The 16,874-nt window shown below is 40.7% G+C and overlaps 1 long non-coding RNA gene and 1 pseudogene across 1 annotated transcript in view; one reads left to right on the top strand and one right to left on the bottom strand.

Moving 5' to 3' along the window:
- Positions 1-8,348: 8,348 nt before the first annotated feature.
- Positions 8,349-9,049, top strand: LOC118541277 (large ribosomal subunit protein uL1 pseudogene; annotated as a pseudogene).
- A 5,696-nt stretch (positions 9,050-14,745) lies between these two features.
- The window catches only part of LOC144378947 (uncharacterized), a 28,399-nt gene continuing 26,270 nt past the window's right edge, over positions 14,746-16,874 (bottom strand). Inside the window, exon 6 of the long non-coding RNA XR_013440888.1 lies at positions 14,746-15,514. This is a non-coding gene — a long non-coding RNA (uncharacterized LOC144378947). The remainder of the gene's footprint in view (positions 15,515-16,874) is intronic.

The following is a 16,874-nucleotide window of genomic DNA, read 5'->3' on the forward strand; positions in this document are numbered from 1 at the left end:
ATCCTGGGCCCCACATAGGGACACACAGATATGGCAGAGAAGCAAGTTCCTAACCTACCATTTGTTCTCTTTACCCTTCGTAGCTAAAACATTTTTAACTGGGCACATGACCACCTGTTTAAAAAAAAAAAAAGTCTACATTTCCCAGATCCCCTGGAGATAGGTGTGTGGGGTGCTTAAAGGGAGCTGTGCGGCTGGCTCAGTTACTATCTGCCTTCAGACTTGATTGATGAGAGAGAAAAACCTCTATCTTGTTTAAAGTACTGCTGTTTTTTTGCTTTGTTTGGTTTTTTTTTTTCTTTTTCTCTCTCTTTTTTTTTTTAAGTAGGAAACAAAATCTAAACCCGATAGAGTGCATATGATTTCTCATATAATTCTCACAACACTTCGAGAGTCCAGTAAACCGCACAAACCTCGATTTCATCCTGTAGAAAACAGAAAAATAACAGTACCTAATTCACTGGGCTTTGGAGGATTAAATAATCCTTGCAAAGCTCTGAGGACAGTGCCTGGAACAAGGGAAGTGTCTGATATTATTATTTTATTTTATTTTTTATTATTTTTTATTTTTTTAAAGATTTTATTTATTTATTTGACAGAGAGATAGAGAGCACAAGTAGGCAGAGGGAGAGGGAGAAGCAGGCTCTCCACTGAACAGGGAGCCGGACGTGGGGCTCGATCCCAGGACCCCAGGATCATGACCCGAGCTGAAGGCAGCCGCTTAACCGACTGAGACACCCAGGCGCCCCGATATTATTATTTTATTAAGCCCCTTATGTCCCTCTAGCTGGGTTATCAATTCCTTAAGGACAAAAAGTCCCCACCTTCAAGTTCCTCTTCTATCTTCCACCATACTCAGAACAATCCTGGACCCACTGTGGGCTCGTACCACTTAATTGTCAGAAGAACTTTGTAGCTGAACACAAACATCCAAGTAAAATTATTCATGTGCATTTTCAAATTAATTGTTTCTTTCAATGCAGAGAACTGATGTAGCTTAAGGAACAATACCTTTATGTGGCTAGCTAGTCATTTTAAAATAAAGAAAGGACTCTTTACTACTACTTCTTCTCCTTCCCCTTCTCCTTCTTCTCCTCCTTCTTCTTCTTCTTCTTCTTCTTCTTCTTCTTCTTCTTCTTCTTCTTCTTCTTCTTCTTCTTCTTCTTCTTTCTTCTTCTTCTTCTTCTTCTTCTTCTTCTTCTTTCTTCGTTTCTTCTAATTTGCTTCAAAGGTGTAGGAAATTTTTCTTAAAAGGTCAGGTCGACCTATTATAGTAATATAAATTGTAGGCTATATTCAGAGGGCTACCACTCTGAGAAACTGATTTCCCAACTTCCTCTCTAGGTAAGACTTCATTATCCTTGCAGGCTAAAGGGGTATCACATGAGCATGAGGTTCGTAACTGGAGAGAGTTGCCTTGAATATGTTTAACGCTTGAGCCCGTCACAGTAAATCTCAGTCTGTACTAGTTTAGCGTGGCACTTGTTTATAAACAACATGATTATTAGCGCCGATTCCGTGAGATTGGTTTCCCACTGACCTCAACAGAAACAATGCAAATATTCACCCTTTTTTAAAGCATAGTAAAACGCCTGTGGTTTTTGAAGCCAGACCAAAAACACATGTAGAAAAGCCCATGGATTATTTTAAGGGAACTTATTTTTTTAATCTCATTAACTTTGCACCATATGCTGTTTATTTTTTATATCCTGCATAGGCTGAAAAATGAAAATAGAGCAGTCCACTTTGCTTCATTTGGGGCACATCACTACGAGGATGACATACACAAACTGGGAAGTTCAGAGAAAAACAAAGACAATTAAGAGGACTTTTTAAGATGACTTAAAAGATTTTTAAAGCTCTATGTGTTCCTTAACTAAGCAACCCAGGAGGCAAACAGGAAAACTGCTTCCCACCACATGAAAAGAGTGTTACCTCTGACAGCTTCCTAATCTGGAGAAAGAAGCTGGACGGACTCACATCCCAGTTCCACATTTATGGGCTGTGCAAGTTTTGGTAATTAACTTTTTGGTTCGCAGAATATACATGAAACACTAAATATCTACCTTACATGTTTTTATTTTTGGGAATGGGGGGTTGGGTAAGAGTTAAATGAGAGTGCATATATATGTAAAGTATTTGACATATTGCCTGGAATTAAAGAGGTAAGTAGAGTGTGTGTGTGTGTGTGTGTGTGTGTGTGTGTGTGTTTAATTTCTAAATAGAATAGGTATCTGCCATGTGATTTTAGGAAAAACCAGGTATACTCCACTCAATCCCAAACATTTCTTCTGCTACTGAACATTTCTCCATTAAATATTTATGGATTTATTCCTTTCTTTAAAGGTTCTGAACCCTATCAAAATACAAATATGCTTCTACCACGTAATACCTGAAGCTTTTATCGGTCATTCACACATATTATGAATATATTTTGGATCCATTCCTGAAGGCCTGCTTTGATGCAGAAGAAGGGGAGGGGAGAAAGAGGCGAACAGGACAAGAGAGAGGATGAGCTGATGCAGTACCAAGTGCTGTGAATGGGAAGCCTGCGAGGTTGGGGAATAACTGTTCACTGCACAGTACCCCCTCATACCCAGCCCCACCTATTCACAAGCTAAACATATGGAAAGGAAAACACACCTACACATTGAAAGGGTTTTCTCTCCATCCTGACAGTTCAGGCTTCTGGGTCCTCAACCCATTTCCTACAGGCTGGAATCCCAGGATTTGTCATCGCTAGCCCTGTTACATTTGATCCTTGGTAGATGAAACTAGGCAGGGACTAGGTGAGGGAGAGGGAGGGGCATGCAGGCTGGGGGTGCTTTTCCAGCCCAGTCATTCCATGATTCTGTGGCTAGATAAGACAGTGATGGTGAGAAGCATTTTTACTTTGGAGGTGATAATGAAGCACAGAGAAGCTCTCCACTACCGAAGAATGCTGGTACTAAGGCTGGAAGGAGGGGAGACATGAAGGGGGCTGCTGGCCTCCAGAACCCCCACCCTGCCTGTGGGGCTCTGTGGGACCCTTTGGTTGCAATGACAGGGAATGGGGGGTGCACCGGGTTGAGAATGTGCCTCATCCAGGGTGGTTGCAGTGAAGAAGGGGACAAAGAAGAAAGAAACTGGGGTGGAAGGAAAAGAGGCAGGAGAACAACAGGGACACTTCTAGAGACAGCCAGACACACTGTTACTAGAAACCTTCTTCGGTCTAGAAAAAAACAATGTTGCAAATTGTAATTTATCCTTTGACACATTGATCCTTAACTAGGCTAGACCATCTTACCTGAGATAATTCACAGAAGTCAGAAAAATTTTAGGTTCAAGGTTAAAACTTTAGAATGACCTTCCTTGCTGACCTTCCATGGATAAACTCGCTGGACAGTTGATCTGCCTGCCTCCATTTTATTTCATAATTCCTGCCACATTCTGTTTTTTAATGTCACCTGGCCCCTGGAAAAGGTCACCAAGATTTCTAATGACCTTTTTTCTTCTAGGAAATCCCATGAGTTTTTTCTTGGCTTTCCTCTGCTTCAGTCTTTTAGAAATACATACTGAAACCTGAAGCCTGTGATTGTCATTCTACACCCATTTATTGGTGCCAGGGTGAGAGGTCTATTTAGATTAGCTAAGCTCTTCTAATTACCAAGCAGGAACGAAAAAGCCTCAGGGGTGTGGCTGGGATGGGAGGTTCACGGACACAAGACGGCGGAGTCTTTGACCCCAAAGCAGCACATTCGGGCAGAGACTCCAACTTCCTTCTCTACAAAAGGAGGCAAGCGAACCAGTGAGTGGCTACTCTGATGGCTCTTCAAATCTCAAAATTAGCTTTCTCTTCCTCTGACTTCCCTAAGACCATTCTAGCCCGAAGCTTCTCCATGTTCTTTCTCCTTCACCAGGTTCCCCTCCTCCTAGCCACCAGCCCCCGACCCCTGAGGGTGCTCCTGTTCCTCGGCAGCACCCACTCCCTGTGGCCAGCCAGCTCATCATGGTGACCCTGGAGACAGCTCTGCCTGGTCACAATGGCGTCCTCTCTGCCCTGACCCACGTTTGCTGGTTCCCCTCGCTGTGCCTTTGTGCAGCCATTCCCATTCCTTGAACATCCAGCCACTTCGTCCAGAGTCTGGCCCCCTCCATGTCTCATCCCTGGCCCCACCGGGCTCTTTCTCGTTCCTTTCTGCCTTTGCATTTGCTACTTTCTGTGCTCTTTCCCACTGCTTCGTCAAAAGCTACTGTCTTTTAAAATTCAGTTCAATGTCACTCCCTTTGTAAAGCCTTCCTGGCCCCGGTTTTCACATACATAGGGGAATAATCACCTCTTGAGCTATGAAACCAATTCGTGGACATCACTCCTTCAGCCCTTAGTATGTTGTAAATGTGTGTGAAGGTTCATGTCTCCACCTCTAGACTGAGTGCTCCAGGAGGGCACCCCACAGTTCTGTATATCCAGGGCCCAGCATAGGTCCTGGTCCTCCATTAGCATTAGTCAAATGAATGAATCACCTCTGCAACCAGTCAGAGTGATGACAAGGTAACGTCCCTGTCCCCTGAAGATGGAACCATTAGAGCTCCTCTGATGCTTCCTGAACAACCACAAAGTCCCTCTGCATGAAAATGTGTCCTTAGTAATCAATCCATTATTCCAAGGAAATCAAGCAGAATCCTTCACATGTCAGGGCATGGGCCACGATTTCAGAAGATCACCTGATAGAACCAACCATATTGTTGCAGAGCAAGCACCAGCCACTCTGTTCATCTGAATGCACTTCGTGGTGGTTGGTACAGAAATGAGGAATGAGTGAGACAGCCTCCCTCCTGCAACAGGCACTGCATTAACATTCTGCTCTTGGAGATAGAGAACAGCCCTCAGCATGACCTCCTCAGGATCCCTACTTAACAAATGGGGAATTTTGCCTTTAGACGTGATAAAAGTTCTCCACTCCCTGTAACGAGACTCAAAGACTTAGCACCAGTGATCATGGGCGCTTCAGTGATTTTCAGCTATCAGTGTGGGGGAAGATTCTGGAACGACATGGGGGAAATAAGATTTTTGTGGAGAGGAACATCCATATAACTAAACTAGCATGAGAAAAGACTTTGTGGCCACCCTACAGACTTACAATTCTTTTTAAGATGCTCTAACTAAAATACACTGTTGCCAAATCTTTCTCACTACACTTTCAAAGAGCTTGAGATTATTAAAATTATTAGATACAGTTATTCACTATTTCTTTGTACTCCCCCCAAAAATTAGCACAACTGATCTAAAACTAGGCTAATCACTTCTGAGTTGAGATGTATTTTCCAGATACTTTGGTTTAGCTTCTCTCTTTTTTTTTTTTTCATTCAAGAGCAAGATACTAACTCTTAGGTGGCCTGCAATCTTGGCATTGTGTTATTCTGTCAGGATCCGATTTAATGTCTTTGTTTTGAACAGTTTTAAATTTACAAATTTTGGAATATACGTATACATATTCCATTTTCTCAGAAATGTGTTCATTTGGTTTCTGGCAGCCTCCATATGAAACTTCCACAGTGAAAGTAGCTAAAAGTTGAGCAGCAGGCGCCTCGGAGGGAACAGGAACATTCTCTCCACAAGGCAAGAGCTCCAGCACGCCCAGGACTGTGTTGTCATTCGTTCTAGCTGTGAGCACCAAGAATGTCCTCTACATTCATAAGAACACTTCATGCTTCTCCAGTGGTTAACTCAAAGCCGTTTTTAATGATCTGAGTACACATGAAAAAGATGTATCCTTCTATATCAACACTTACGGAAAACCAAATTTACTGAAAATAGCCTGAGCCACTCCTCCACAGACTTGAGGCACTCTGGCTGGGCGCTCGTGCTTATCCTTGCTCTGAATCTGCTAGCTGTAGTTCATGCAAGTCTTTAAAAATTCTTTCCGTGGCATGCTACGTGTCATAGGCAGTATTTGTGAGGCGGCGGCTAGCGGGTGGCTGACGGTCAGGGGGTGGGCAGGGAGATGTTCAGTCAAGGCCAGGAGGTCAGCCCCTTGTTGTGGGGGCGAGGTACCCAGCACGGGTCAGTGTGCAGAAGCTGGAGGGTGCCCGGGAGCCAGGATGTCAGTCAGGATTCTAAATTCTTCATCTTACCTCCACCAGCCAGTTTAATTCAGTATATCCAGAATGCTTCAGGTTTTGGAATACATAACCAAGCCTATACAACTAAACACAAACTATTTGGGCCTATGGTGTTTAAAGGAAAAAAAGAAGGAAGGATGAAGGAACATTCCAAATAATGAAGCATTCCTTAGTGGGGGCTTCTATAAAAGTACAATTCACCCTTCATTGGTCGTCAAAATTACAACCTTCCCACCAGCTTGGTAACAATCTAAAAGTCTGACAATGTGCTCTGCTGGTGAGACTGGGCAGGAACAGGCATCCTCATATATTGCTAGGGTTCGCAAAAAATGGAAGTTCTTTTGGAAATATTTGATAATAATGAACAAAATCATCCATGAACTTACCCTTTGACCAGCCACTGTACTTCTAAGCATCTATGCTTGGTAAAAGTACAGATGCCACCCACCCAGGATCATGCCTTGTGACGTTGTTTGTAAGAGCAAACGATTAGAAACAACCCAAGAGTTCAGCAGGAATAGGGCCTTTGTTCAAAATAACTCGGTACTTCCGCACAGCAGAGTACCATGCAGCCATAAAAGAAGACAAAGATTTCCACCTTTTGGTGTAGAGAAATCTACAAGACATATTGTCAAGTAAAAAAAAAAAAAACCAAAAAACCCAAGATGTATATAGTTATGTGCTCTCTTTTGTATAACAGGCAGGGGGGAGTAAGAATATGTTGTTTATATCTGTGAAAAGAAACACTGAAAGGATAACTACTTATCTATAGGGGGTGGTTTTCTGTAGGGAGTGGAGGAGGGCAGAATGGAGAGGACAGTGGAAGCAAGACTTCCTGTGTATACCTTTCCATATAGTTTTGATTTTTGATTCAAAAGTGTATGTTCAAAAATGAATAAAACGAAAGCTGAAAAAATTCCATTCATCTTCCCCAGCAGGTGTAGCTCCCGCTGGCTCAAGGACCAATCATCAGCTAATTGGGGTGGGGTGGGGTGGAGGTGATAGATTTCAAGAGCTATGGCCAGATGCTTTAGACGGAACAAGCAATTCTCCTTTGCGGCTGTCCTCCAGGTCTATCCTGGGCCTTGTAGCTGAGATCAGTCTGCATGTTTCCCACCACATGCTAACCACATGCTTGTCTTGTTTTCCTGGGATCGGGTGTGAGCCACTGAATCCTGCCTATTGTCCTATCCTTCTGAGTTGGGGGCTCCACTTTGCTCCCATCACTAAAGCAGTTCTATCCTTCCACCCTCCCTTAGCACTGGAGTCTGGTCTCTCAACTCTTGGCTGACTGCTGTGGCCTTGGGACCCACTGACAACTGTATCTGATGCCGCCTGCCTGTCTGGATTGTCAAATAGGACTTTCCTTCTCCTTGAACAGCCCCTGACACCTGACACCCACCACCTCCCGGAAATACTAGGGGAACTATAAAAATCTAAATTCTAAAGTTTCTAGCTAGTCCACATTGTAGCGAAGGCCTGTGGCCACCGGCCATGTTCTCTGGAGCCTGGGTGAAGCCCAAACTGCTGCACCTCTCCTAATTTTCCAGGCTGAATTTGGTTCTGTAGCTTCTGCCCAAGTCAGCAGATGGGTCACATTCCAGGGCAGGACACTGCCAGGCTGTTCTAGTCCAGTGTAGTTAGGCCTTCCACGAACACCTAAACCACCACAAAGGAGCCACTTCCTTCCTTCTCCCAGCTCAGAACTACCAATAATTTGGAATGGGAAATGCTAGATTTGCAAAGAAACATTATTTATAGTTGGTTAGACTTTATTAGGTTCCATTCTTTTTTCCATTTCTTTCCTTCTTTCTTCTTTCCTTTTACGAGAAAAACTAAAAAAAAAAAAAAAAATTCTAAGGTCTGAAGAAAGTTATAACATTTGCAAAAGAGATGTTTACATTCCATTGAAAGTCCATTTGGAGAAATAGCCTTACACATTCTGTTACACTGGCAATCTTTTGTTCTATACAGGATTTAATTTTTATTTTTTTAAGATTTTTTTTTTTTTTAAAGATTTTGTTTATTTATTTGTCAGAGAGAGAGCACAAGCAGGGGGAGCGGCAGGCAGAGGGAGAAGCAGGCTCCCCGCTGAGACTCAATCCCAGGACCCTGGGATCATGACCTGAGCCGAAGGCAGACGTTAACCGACCGAGCCACCCAGTGGTCCCTAAAGATTTTATTTTTAAAGTAATCTGTACACCCAATGCAGGGCTTGAACCCCCAACCCCGAGATTAAGAGTCGCATGCTCGTCTTTTCCGGTTACTGCAGCACGAAGAACCAAGACAGCAAAGTCTCCCGCGACCCCCGTACGAGGCGGCGCAGGAAGTCCTGCCGGGAGCCAGCGCACCCCGGAGGTTCTTGGAGACGGCGGAGCCGCGGATCAGCCTGAAGAACTATGACCCTCGGAAGGACAAACGCCTCTCGGGCACCGTCAGGCTCAAGTTCACTCCCCGCCCCAAGGTCTCCGTACGTGTTTTGGGGGATCAGCAGCACTGTGATGAGGCCAAGGCAGTGGATATTCCCCACATGGACACTGAGGCACGGAAGAAACTCAACAAGAATAAGAAATTAGTCAAGAAGCTGGCCAAGAAGTATGATGCCTTTTTGGCTTCAGAATCTCTGATCAAGCAGATCCCACGAATCCTGGGCCCAGGCCTGAATAAGGCTGGCAAGTTCCCTTCCTTGCTGACCCACAATGAGAACATGGTGGCCAAAGTGGATGAAGTGAAGTCCACCATCAAATTCCAGATGAAGAAGGTGCTGTGTCTGGCAGTGGCCGTTGGCCACGTGAAGATGACAGAGGACGAGCTTGTGTACAACATCCACTTAGCAGTCAATTTCCTGGTGTCCTTGATCAAGAAGAATTGGCAGCACGTCCGGGCTTTATACATCAAGAGCACCATGGGCAAGCCCCAGCCCCTGTACCAAGGCACAATTCAATAAATCCTAGTGCTTAAAAAAAAAGGGGGGGTCGCATGCTCTACCAACTGAGCCAGCCAGGCACCTCCAGAATTTGTTTTTGAATAAAATTTATTGTAAAGATTTTCTGAAGGAAGCAGGGGCCATGAGGGAAATATTCAGATAATATACTAGGTGATTTTTTTATGTGACATTTGTGGGGAATAATTTAGATTTTTTTAAAACCCTCAAATTAAAAATATTTCAATGCATCCATATGGGCAAATCATTTAGACAAAAACATTATTGGAGCCTAAATAATTTAGAATAATCATTTGAATAGGTACAAAATTAAAAGTAAATATATTCATCGAAAAAGAAAATCAAAAGTCATCAGGCACAGACCCCCCCACCCGCCACCAGTCTCCCTCAAACATACACACATATCATTAGGAAACTGAAACCACAGACATTTCAAAAGTTATCAGTCCAACAATCTCAAGGATACCTGAACTTAATAGTAACTAGTAAATACAAGGATTGAAGAGCTGAAATGGGAGTGGAAAATAGCTTCCTATTCAGAAGCATAAAACAACTAACATTTGTTTATTATAGAACACAGGGCCTTCCCTGATACCATTTGTTGTTCCATTTATTGCATTTACTTGAAGGAATAAAAGAGCATTAAAAATATTCAAACTTTAGGGGCACCTGGCTGGTTTAGTCAGTGGAGCATGTAACTCTTGATCTTGGGGTTGTGAGTTTGAGCCTCACATTGAATGTAGAGATTACTTAAAAATAAAATCTTTAAAAAATATATTCAAGGGGCGCCTGGGTGGCTCAGTTGGTTAAGCATCCGACTCTTGATTTCGGCTCAGGTCATGATCTCAGGGTCATGAGATTGAGCCCCATGTCGGGCTCTGTGCTTAGTGCAGAGTCTGCTTCAGATTCTCTCTCTCCCCCTTCCGCTCCCCCCACTCATGCTCTCTCTTCTCTCTAAATAAATAAAATCTTGAAAAAAATGAATTAAAAATATTCAAGCTTTAGACTAATTTAAATTTGTTTTCCTCATTTAATCTGAATTGGTGATGCATTCTAACATCAAATATACAATAGTTTTAGAACTTGGTGTGACTTCTCCATCTGCTTAACATAGGTAGTTGAGAGTAAAATAATTTTTGAACTCTACAGTCATATGATACCCCAACCCAATTTTCATTTCAATACTGAAATCACTTTATAATATTTTCAAATAATAAATGTATTACATAGTCATTGTATGAAGTCCAGGCAATAAAAGTAAGGCTTTACTAGAAAATCAAAATCATCTATAATTCCATTCAATGGAGAATATTTATTTGAATGTGGATGTAGGGGTACCTGGTGGCACAGTCAGTTAAACACCTGACTCTTGGTTTCTGCTCGGGCTATGATCTCGATTGTGAGACTGAGCCCTGTGTCAGGCTCCACACTTAACGCAGAGTCTGCTTAGGACTCTCTCTCTTTCTCTCTATCCCTCCCCCCACCTCTACAATAAATAAAATCTTTTTTTTATTTTTTATTTTTATTTTTTTAAAGATTTTATTTATTTATTTGACAGAGAGATAGAGAGAGAGCACAGATAGGCAGAGCAGCAGGCAGAGGGAGAAGCAGGCTCTCTACTGAGCAGAGAGCCCGACACAGGGCTTGATCCCAGGACCCTGGGACCATGACCCAAGCCGAAGGCAGACACTTAACCGAATGAGCCACTCAGGTGCCCCTAAAATCTTTTTTTTTAATATGATGTAAATTTGGGCATAAATCAAGACTTCTTCTACCACTTCTGGTTCTTGCAACATGAAGGGCTGATGTGGACACTCTCTTGGCTAAGATATAATAAACAAAATAAATTACTGCCACACAGATAAATTGTGTTTTTAAAAGTAGATAATTGAGCCAAGAGGGAAGAAAAGGAAATTCTCTGGTAGCTGGAGTTATAAGGTTGGGCTGCTGCAACCAGCACCTAGGATGGGGGTTGTGGTATAAACCTCACATGGAGACAAGAGACATGGCCTTGGGTCCACTCAAGATGAATATCTGGAATTAAGAGGGTGGATTAAGGAAAAGCTCTTGCAAAGTTGCTTAGTCCATAAAAATGACACTAATAAGAACTCCAACAAGGAAAAAGAGCAAGGCATTTTGTAATATTCAAGGCTCTGAATCTGAAAGAAAAAGAAACATGTCTTCTGAGACATTAAACCAAGCCTGAGTGTAGGATTGAATTATATAGTAGTCTTACAGCACAAGAATTCTTAGCTGACACACTAACTAAAAGTTGGGCAAGAAAAAACAAATTTGCTCAAGGCCCATGAAAACTCTGGGACCCATGCAGAACCAAAAATTAATCCACATATTGGGACAAATCCATAATCTAGGGTACCTAGGACTCCCACAGAAAGGAACATCACTGCTTAAGATGAGCTCACAATAAAAGATGAGCTCACAATAAAAACTTACAAACCATGTGAGGAAATGAGGATGAATCAAAAGACTCGATAATCAACAAAATCATAGACCTATCAATAATTGAACACTGTGAAAGGGACTAGAAATGTTACTATGTTTAAAATGATTAAAGACATAAAAGAAGGAATTGAAATAATGGAACAAGAGGACAATATGAACAGAGAATAAGCAGATTTGAACCAGGACCAAATTTTACTCTTGGAAATAAAAGATTAATTCATTCAAATTAAAAACTCAATGAATAAATCATCATGTAAAACAGTCAACTGAAAAATAGATCTGAATAAACCACCTGTAATGCAACACAGAGATAACATGATGGAAATATAAAAGAGAATTTATGAGACATTGAAGACAGAATGAGAAGTTTTTTTTGTGTGTTTTTTTTTTAATTTTATGTATTCACAGAGAGAGGGAGCATGAGTAGGGGGAGAGGCAGAGGGAGATGGAGAGGCAGAAGCAGACTCCCCACTGAGCCAGGAGCCCCATGCGGAGCTTGATCCCAGGACCTCGGAATCATGACCTGAGCCGAAGGAAGACGCTTAACCATCTGAGCCACCCAGGTGCCCCCAAAATGAGAGGTTCTAATACATACTTCTAAGAGGCATTCCAGAAAGAAATTTGTGGAGACATTATGAGAGATAAGGGGAGAAGAAAAATACTGTTACAATTCACATGTTGTACAGTTGTTTTATGTAGAAAACCTAAAATTATCCACACAGAAAGTATTAGCATTGGTAAGAGTGTAGCAATATAGACGTAAAATCAATACACATTTTTTCTGGAAATTTGTTTGTTTTCTTTTACATTTTCAATTTAATCAGCATAAAGTTAATGAAAAGCATCTCCTTATCTTTTTTGCCTCTGTTACATCTAAACTTATGACACCTTTATCAATTTAATGAAATTTATCTGTGCTTTTTCTCTTGAGTAGTCACACCAGAGTTTATCTACTTTGTTAATTTTTTCAAAGAACAATATTTTGGCTTCCTTGAGCCTATTATTTAATATGATTTCTGTTTAATTGGTCTATTATTTATATGATGGTTATTTAATTGGTTTCAGCTCTTTATAGTGCTTTTTATTCTACTTCCTTTGTGTGGTTTTTTTTTCTATTATTCTTCTTTAACTTTCAAACTTGGAAACACAGCTATTTAATTTTCAACCTTTAAGTATTGAGGCTATATATTTTTCTCAGAGTACCGTTTTCCTGTATCTAACAATATATCTTGTATAACAAGTGAGGTAGGAGAAAAGAAGATATACACATAAAAACAAGCACTGATAAGATACATAGGATAATTAGAACTTATACCCCTTCATCATATCATATACAAAAATCAACTCTAGATGAATTAATGAACTATATATAAAATACAAAACTATAAATATGGGAGAATACTTTTATAATCTCAGGGATATAAACATTTTCTTACACAAGAAATAAAAACTGAAAGCCAGAGAGGAAAAACTGACAAATTTGGCTACATTATAAATAACAATATCCATTTTATCAAAAGCCACCATAATGAGAACGAAGTGATCAGCCACAGACTGGAAGGAGATATGCTAAATATATTTTTATATACAACATATACTTGCTAAATATATAACTGTCAAGGGATTAGTATCCTGACTATGTAAAGAATTCTTATAAATCAATAAGCAAAAAACAAACCAATTTTTAAAAAAGGACCAAAGGAATTACACAAGTATTTTATAAAAAATATAAATGGCCAATAAACATAAAATGTCCCTCAGTCTCATTACCAATCAGAAAAATACAAGTTAATTCTACTATGAAAAACCATTACATATCCATAAAATTGGCAAATATTCAAGTCTAAAACTATCATGCATCCAGCAGCGATGTGCAGCAAGGCAATTTGTCATATAGTACTGATGGGAATGTAAATTAGTACAGTCATTCTGGAAACAGATTTTGCTTTATGAAGATGTCTATACTCTATGACCTAGCAATTCCACTCCTAAGTATAAACTCTAGAGAAACTACCGATCGCCAAGAGGCATTTATGCAAATGTTTAAAGTAGCATTACCCCTACTAGTAAAAAACTAGAAATAAGCCAATGTCCAGTAACAGTAAAATGGGTAAAACGTGGGTGATGCAATACAATACAGTAATGATTAGGAATAAATTATAGCTACACTCAACAACATAGTAGAATCTAGGAACATAATTTTGAGTGGAAAAAACAAATTTGAAAAATATATACACCATTAGTCAACTGGTAAGAAAGTTTTAAAACGTGTAACAATTAACTTTTCTTGTGAAACTACAAAGAAAACAAAGAAATGATAAATCTTAAATTTAGGATAATAGTGGTCTCTGACAGGAGAGGAAATAAGTAGAGTCATTAACAGACATTCATGGGAAGAATTACTAAAAGATGTACTTGAGCAAGAAGGAAAATGGACCCAGAAAAAAGATGTGAGAAACACAGAGGAGAAGTAAGCAAAGAAACTGGCAAACCTTCTTATAAAACTAAAAACAGGTGGGGGCGCCTGGGTGGCTCCATTGGTTAAGTGTCTAATTCTTGATTTCGGTTTAGGTCATGCTCTCAGGATCGTGAGATTGAGCCCGGCGTCAGGCTCTGCACTGGGTGTGGAGCCTGCTTAAGATTCTCAAAAAAAAAAAAAAAAAAAATTCTCTCTCTCTCCCTCTCCTTCTGCCCCCCCACTAATAATAATAATAATAATAATAAATAAACAGAGGTGGATCCATGTTTTGTGGGACCTAAAGCTTGCATAATTTGGGGAACCCATTTTAAGAAAAGAATATTAAAGGATTAATAGAAAATTAAGTACAAAAGTTTACATTTCCGGGATGCCTGGCTGGCTGGGTCAGTGGAACATCCGACTCTTGACCTTAGGGTTATGAGTTCCAGCCCCACATTGGGTGTAGAGATTACTTAAAATAAAATCTTAAAAAAAAAAAAAAGTTTACATTCCTTAGAAAGAGAACAGAAATCACAACAAATAAAAATTTAAATGGCAGAACATAGGGGGAAGAAAAAAAGGCAGGCAAACCATAAAACACTCTTGGCTATAGAGAACAAACTGAGGGCTATTGGAGGGGAGGTGGGTGGGGGATGGGCTAAATGGGTGATGGGGATTAAGGAGGGCACTTGTGATGAGCACTGAATATTGTATGTAAGTGATGAATCATTAAATTCTACACCTGAAACTAAAATTATGATGTATTTTAATATTACCCTGTATGCTAACTGGAATTTAAATAAAAACTTGAAACTAAAAAATAAGTAAAAAAAAAATAGATTGCAGCTAAATGCTACAAAAACTCAACAAACCCAGGAATGTAATGCAATCTTTAATTAATTTTATTATAATTTCACCCCCTCTATAATACATTTCATTCCCTACAGTCTTCGACTGCATACCCTTTGCGCATCTCTTAATGCGATAATGACTTTTAAATATTGTCCTATATAAAGAGGTAGAAAGACACATCAGTCTTCTAACACAGTTGGTCAAAAGTTGTTTTTCTCTTAAAAAAAAAATCAGTCGTAGTTTAGAAAACTTTATTTTAGCTTCCCATTCCTTACTGGTAGTGGAGGGAGGCTTCGGATAACCCCAGCCCTCTGATCTCACTGTCACGCCAAGCTGCTGAGGTCGGCCGGCTTTCACCACCCGGAGGACCCCTCCCAGCCCTACCTAGCCGGGGAGGCCCTCGGGGGCGGGCTGTGCCACGTCACGTGACCCTCAAGCTAAGAGGCGAGCAGAGTCTCAATCAGATTCTTCTCACTGAGGAAGATGCTGATGCTCCATGGAATCCTCGGAGCGCAGGCTGTCACCGGGGACTCTTGTCCGTGGCCCACCCCCTTCTCCTGCAGCTCCAAGACCACCACCAGGATAAGAAAAACGACCTCCAGACTAGCAGGACTCCATTCCTCCGCTGTCTTGGAGTGCAGCTGCTTGCTGGTACCGGAGCCAGGGGAGGGTCCATCAAGTTCAGGGCGCTGCAGCTGAAACATTAGCTTCACGTAAACAGCATGTAGCAGGAACGATCGAAAACAATATTAACAAGAACAGCAGTAATAGTCATAATTCTTAGAGGAACGATTACTTCCCACTCATATATCCATGGAAAGGAGAAGTTCTCTTATCTCCACAAGTGATAATATAAGAATACTCATAACTTCTTTCTGCTTCCTTAACCATTCCACCCAAAGGCAAGAGAATGGGAAAGTTTAGGAGGCACACCTCACCATGCTTGGCTCAGCCCTGCTATTCTCTCTCCTTTCGGATCTGCTGCCTCCACAGAAGGAACATTCTGGTCTGCCTGGGTCCAGGTGGTGAATGACCAACCTTATTAGGGAGACCTGCTGTTGTCTTGCTGTGCCATCAGGAGCTAAGTCCATCTAATTCAGGAATAAAGTATCAGCAAGCCCATCTGGCCACAGATCTAAAATCACTGTCCGATCAGCTTTATCTGAAATAAAACTAATATTGTATTTTGATGTCCCACCTCTAATTCCTGCCTTTCTTCCCCTCGTTCTCCATATTGGTTCTGAATTTCAGAGAGGAAGGGAAGAGCTATGTACGGGATACCTTACAACCCTAGTAATAAAGACTAATTTGGGGACACTTTTAAAAACAGGTGAAACTAATAAACTAGACAACAGTAACACGGGAGAAGAGAGAACAGAGCTATTGATTAAATGTAGTCTTAAGTCGAATGCAGCATACTCAAAATTTAAGGGTAACCTCTAATATAAATAGAATCTATATCTTCCAGAATGTTGAAGAAGGAAAAAGGTAACAAAATCAATCCAATCAGAATCAGAAAAAACCCAAATAACAAGAAAAACAATGGTAAATAGAACACATAAAATGGTAGAAATAAATCCAACTATCAGCAGTCCTAATGAATGTAAACATCGAATTCAGCTGTTAAAAAGCAGAAATTATCTGAATTGAAATACAAATTCTGTATGTCTGACTTTGCAAACAGAAAACATTTGAAGTAAAATTATGGAAAAAAAATACCAAATACTAAACAAATGAAGGTAGAAAAGCAATACTAATCAGATGAAATAGAATTTAAGGCAATAGGGGCGCTGGCTGGCTCAGTAGGTAGAGCATGTGACTCTTGATCTCAGGGTTTGTAAGTTCGAGTCCCACATTGTGTGTAGAGATTACTTAAAAATAAAATCTTTAATAAAAAAGAATTTAAGGCAATAATATTAGGTATTAAAAAGGACGACCATTGGGGTGCCTGGCTAGCTCAGTTGGTAGAGCATGGGACTCTTGATCTCAGGGTTGTGAGTTCAAGTGCCAACATTGGGCATAGAGGCTACTTAAAAAAAGGAGGGGGGGCTATCA

The sequence above is a fragment of the Halichoerus grypus genome, chromosome 9 (genome assembly GCF_964656455.1).
Source record: "Halichoerus grypus chromosome 9, mHalGry1.hap1.1, whole genome shotgun sequence".
Classification (NCBI taxonomy): domain Eukaryota; kingdom Metazoa; phylum Chordata; class Mammalia; order Carnivora; family Phocidae; genus Halichoerus; species Halichoerus grypus.